The sequence below is a fragment of the Physcomitrium patens genome, chromosome 13, assembly GCF_059467195.1.
Source record: "Physcomitrium patens ecotype Gransden chromosome 13, ASM5946719v1, whole genome shotgun sequence".
Taxonomy (NCBI): Eukaryota; Viridiplantae; Streptophyta; class Bryopsida; order Funariales; family Funariaceae; genus Physcomitrium; species Physcomitrium patens.
The window spans coordinates 11,627,923-11,633,922 of record NC_143422.1 but is presented as its reverse complement, the minus strand read 5'-3'; positions in this window follow the sequence as shown (position 1 = coordinate 11,633,922).

The window sequence follows — 6,000 nt, the reverse complement described above, 5'->3', positions numbered from 1 at the left end:
GTGTTTATATTGCGGAGAAGCGGGCCATAAAGTTGTAGATTGTCGGAAGAAACAGAAGCCTCAAACAACAAGACTCAGGAGTACAAGCATGCAGGAAAACAAGGACGCCCAGCCACAATAGGGATCGTGCGGCTGCACATCTCAACATCCAAAATTAATCAAGGTCCCTTTCTCTCAGCTCAACCTTCAGATTGTTTTATGGTACCTTTACATCTGGGTATTCAAGAACTACAAGTCGATGCTTTATTAGACTCGGGTGCATCCGCTTGCTTTATAGATGAAGAGTTTGCCAAGCTTCACAATATTTCTCTTGTAAAGAAACTTAAGCCTGTCCATGTAGAAGTCATAGACGGACGACCATTGTCTTCGGGCAATGTTATCCATGAAACTAAACCATTGAAGGTACGTCTTGAAAACCATGAGAGTAATATTGTGTTTAATGTTATCAAGACCCCTTCATGTCTTATCATTTTGGGACTATCTTGGCTTGATAGATATAATCCATTGATAGATTGGAAGTTGCGGAAAGTGACATTTCTAACAAACTCCTTGAAGGTGAAATCTGCCAAGACAATGTCTAGAAACAAATCTTTGTTTACAGGTGCAAGGGCTTTCATGAAGGAAGCCAAGCAAAATACACCTCTTGTCATCTTCGCAACTCCGGCTCGAGAAGATGCAACTCCGACTTTGGTTATTCCAAAGCAGTATGAAGAATTCAAAGATGTCTTTGAAAAGAAGAATGCTGATATGCTGCCAGAGCATCGACCCTATGACTGTGCCATTGAATTGCAAGAAGGAGCACAACCACCTTTTGGACCAATCTACAATTTGTCACAGATGGAGTTGACTGAGTTGCGGAAGTACATTGACGAGAATCTAGCCAAGAACTTCATCCGTCATTCGAAGTCGCCAGTTGGGACACCAATCTTATTTGTGAAGAAGAAGGATGGCTCACTACGGATGTGCGTGGACTATCGAGGCCTCAACAAGGTGACAAAAAAGAATCGCTATCCACTGCCTTTGATCTCTGGTCTTTTAGAACAACTTGGGCGTGCAAGGATCTTTACAAAGATTGACCTAAGGGGAGCTTACAACCTTGTGCGAATCAAGGAAGGAGATGAATAGAAGACAGCTTTCCGAACAAGGTATGGCCATTTTGAATACAATGTCATGCCATTTGGTCTTACTAATGCTCCAGCGGTCTTTCAACACATGATGAATGACATCTTTCGAGAGCATCTAGACGATTTTGTTGTCATCTATCTAGATGATATTTTGATATTTTCTAAGAACGAAGAAGAACATGAGAAGCACGTTCGTCTGGTACTCAAAAAACTACGGGAGCGAGGACTCTATGCCAAATTGGAGAAGTGCTTATTTCACCAAACTGAGATGGAGTTTTTGGGATTCATCGCGACTACGGAAGACTTGAAGATGGATCCAAAGAAGGTGGAAGCAATCATGTCTTGGGAAGTTCCGAAGACGGTTAGGGACGTACAATATTTTCTTGGATTTGCTAACTACTATCGGATCTTCATCAAGAATTATTCTCAAGTTGCTACCTCCCTCACTCGGTTAACGTGCAAAGACAAGCTCGAATGGAGACCTATCGCAGAAAAAGCATTTCAAGATTTGAAGATGGTATTTACTGCAGCTCCAATCTTGGTACATCTGGACTTTACAAAGGTCTTTTATTTGGAGTCAGATGCTTTGGATTTTTCTTTGAGAGTTGTACTTTCACAGATGGGCGTAGATGAGAAGCTCCATCCAGTTGCGTTCTATTCTCGAAAATTCTCTGCTGCTGAGATCAACTATGAGATCCACGATAAGGAACTCCTTGCTATAGTAGATTCTTTCCAAGAGTGGCGCCACTTTCTCGAAGGAACTACACATCCAGTGACCGTATATACGGACCACAAGAATTTGGAGTATTTTATGTCGGCTCAGGTTTTGAATCGGCGTCAAGTTCGGTGGAGTATGTCGCTATCCAGATTTGACTTTGTTATTACTTATCGGCCTGGGAAGCAACAAGGGTTGTCCGATGCATTATCAAGGAGATCATATCTCGCGCCAAAGGTTGGAGATGCAGCATTTGATCAACAGTGCACGACATTGTTGAAGCCAGAGAAATTTTGGCTCAACGCAGCTATTGTACCAATTGATGCTGACTTCCTCGACCAGGTACGGGCCGCAACCATTGAAGATTCTCTAGCCCTTGATATCAAGCAACATGCTAGTGATGATAAATTCAAGATGGAAGGAGATCTAGTATATTTCGAAGAGCGGTTGTATATCCCAAAAGGGCCAGCACGACTCCGAGTTCTTCAATCTCGTCATGACTTTCCAACTGCGGGACATTTTGGATTCAATAAGACCTTGGAACTTATTTCCTGCGATTTCTGCTGGCCTCAAATGTGGAAGGCTGTGAAAGATTTTGTTGTATCTTGTGACATTTGTTCAAGATCCAAAAACCCTCGACATCGGTCTTATGGACTTCTACAGCCATTGCCTATTCCCCGCCAACCATGGTCTTCGATTTCCATGGACTTTATTACGGATCTACCACCATCGAATTCATTTGACAGCATTTTTGTTGTCGTAGACCGGCTTACAAAGATGGCACATTTTGTCCCTTGCAAGAAGACATTGTCAAGCGAAGACACAGCAAGACTCTTTCTTGATAATGTGTATCGATATCATGGTCTACCAGATGATATTGTATCGGATCGAGGAACCCAGTTTGTGTCAAAATTTTGGAAATCTCTTTTTGAGATATTGAAGGTGGCTATCAAGCTTTCTTCGGCATTTCATCCTCAAACGGACGGCCAAATAGAACGGATGAATCAAGTTTTAGAGCAATATTTACGTTGCACCATCAACTATCAACAAGATGATTGGGTCGCATATCTACCGCTAGCCGAGTTTGCATATAACAACACCCTTCATGCATCAACTCAACAAACGCCATTCTTTTCCAATTATGGATACCATCCGAAGCTTGACTTGTGGAGTTCGTCAACGATTAATAATCCGGCAGCTGAAGGATTGGTGAAGGAGCTTTCGCAGCTTCAAACTACATTGAAGCTTCAATTGCAAACTGCCCAAGAATCTTACAAGGCGTCCGCGGATAAATTTCGGAATCAGGCACCTAAATTCACGATTGGAGACAAAGTTTGGCTGCTTCGACAAAATATTAAGACCAAGCGGCCATGTGACAAATTGGACTATCGGAGATTGGGACCATTTGTTATCCAGAAGCAGATTAATCCAGTAGCGTATCGTCTGGAGTTACCAGCTACTATGAAGGTACATCCTGTCTTTCATGTTTCTTTGTTGGAGCCTTATCAAGAATCGTCTTTTCCTGGAAGAGTACAATGTCCACCACCTAGCATAGAAATAGAGAACCACGAAGAATGCCAGGTGGAAAAGGTCCTGGATTCACGGCAAAGACTGGATAAATTAGAATACTTTGTGCATTGGAGCGGTTACGATATTAATGAACGAACATGGGAGCCGGTCGAAAATCTCGCGAATGCGCCGCAAAAGGTACAAGAGTTTCATCGACGATATCCTGAGAAACCCAAGCCGGTTCGATGATAGCTTCTTACTGAAGCTTGCTCATCCAGAAAACAGAAAAGAGGAGAGAGCACCACCAAAATCCATAGTTGATGTAGTCATTCTCTCCAAGATAGCGTAGAACTTTGTTAGTAGCCCAAGTTTGTTCTTATTGTTTTAGCCTTTGAATATGGATAGCCAAGATACTACACTTGTCATATCATCTCAAGCAACTAGCTCACGAAGATGACCGCGAGATGAAGAATCGCCTGCACCACGACGACGTCGAAGGATTCCGAGCAACAGATCGCTGGTGATTGTATTTGAGGTCGAGCCTGCCTACAATGGTCAGCCAGAAGGAGTGTTTGCAGGACAATTTCACAATGAAGACACGGAGGTTCATGCTTGGTCAGAAGTTGAAGGCGTGGACCACTACCGTTGACTTCAAGGACCATTGAATCACTTGCCTCGTGAACAACAATTGGAGTTCATAGCAGAGGTTATGCGACAGATCTTCATTTTCTTACGTTGGTATTGAGTGACGATAACATTACTTCTCGGAGACCTCGAAGCTAAAGGAGGAGGTGATGTTAGGGACATAGTCCGTAGACCTTTCTAGAGACAAGTTTCTAGAACCTTCTAGAAAGAAGTCTCTAGAAACTTCCAGAAGATTCTTTAAATATTCTCTTGGAATATTCTTCAAAGATTCTTTGAAGATTCCCTTAGAAGGATCTAGAAGATTCTTAGAATATTCTAGTAGATTCTAGGAAGTTACTTGAGAAGCTTCCTAGTTCTTAGGTAGTTGCTCGAGAAGCTTCATAGTTCTTGGGAAGCTTCTTGATGCGCTTCCTTAGAACCATAGGCCAGTAGTATATATAGGAGTCGAGGCTGAAGAGTTCTTCAGTCTCGACAACGCATCTCTTGAAGCTCTAGCTCAATTCTCTTGGCATTGCTCTTGTACTCATCTGATAATCTAGTTCTTGTCATTTCTTCTTGAACTTCTTGTTTAGATTTCTTGTTTGTATTTTTGGTCCGAGACACATACGCCATTCAAAATCTCCAGCAGGAGCTCCAATTCTATTCGTAAAGAAAAAAGATGGATCTTTACAAATGTGTGTTGATTATCGAGGACTGAACAAGATCACAATCAAGAACAGGTATCCATTACCTTTGATATCAGGACTCCTTGACGAGTTGAATCAAGCTAAGATCTATACAAAAATAGATCTAAGAGGGGCATATAATCTAGTACGGATCAAAGAAGGAGATGAATGGAAGACTGCGTTTCGAACCAGGTATGGACATTTCGAATATAATGTCATGCCCTTTGGACTCACGAATGCACCAACTGCTTTTCAACATCTCATGAATGATGTATTTCGTGAATTCTTAGACAATTTTGTCGTCTGCTATCTAGACGATATCCTGATCTATTCTAAGAACGTCAAAGAACATGAAATACATGTTCGTCAAGTATTACAAAAACTTAGAGATGCAGGATTGTACGCCAAGATGGAAAAGTGTGTATTTCACACTACTCAAGTTGACTTTTTATGATACATCATTTTAAATGATGGTCTCATGATGGATTCTAAGAAAGTCCAAACAATCATGGATTGGAAGATTCCAAGGATAGTAAGAGATGTCCAATGTTTCTTGGGATTTGTCAATTACTATCGGATCTTCATCAAAGATTTCTCACGAGTTGCAGCTCCACTTACACGCTTGACTAGTAAAGATAAATTCCAATGGAATCAAGAAGCGGAAGCAGCATTTGAAGCTTTAAAGACATCGTTTGTCTCTGCACCAGTCTTATATCGTGTTGACTTTTCCAAGGCATTTTTTATGGAAACAGATGCATCAGATTTTGCCTCGGGTGCAATTTTATCACAAATGGGAACAGATGATAAACTTCATCTGATAGCTTTTCATTCAAGAAAATTCTCAACAGCCGAGATCAATTATGAGATCCACGATAAAGAACTTCTTGCAATCGTGGATTCCTTTCAAGAATGGCGTCATTATCTAGAAGGCGCTTCTAGTCCAGTCACTGTGTATACAGATCACAAGAACCTTGAGTATTTCATGTCAGCACTCGTATTGAATCGTCGTCAAGCTCGTTGGAGTATGTCTTTGTCAAGATTCGAGTTCATTATCACTTATCGGCCAGGAAAACAATAAGGTTTGTACGATGCCCTATCTAGACGTTCTTATTTTGCACCAAAAGAAGGAGATGTAGCTTTTGAGCAACAAAGAACAGTCCTCTTGAAATTGGAGCAATTTCATCTCTGAGCAATGAAATCAACATTGACTGTTGATTCAACTTTTCTCAAGCAAATCCAGTCCAGTATGTCCTCAGACCCTCTTGTTCATGATATCGAGAATAATTCTTCCAAGTCTCATGATCCTTCTAAATTCGAGTTCAAGAATAATCTATTATATTTT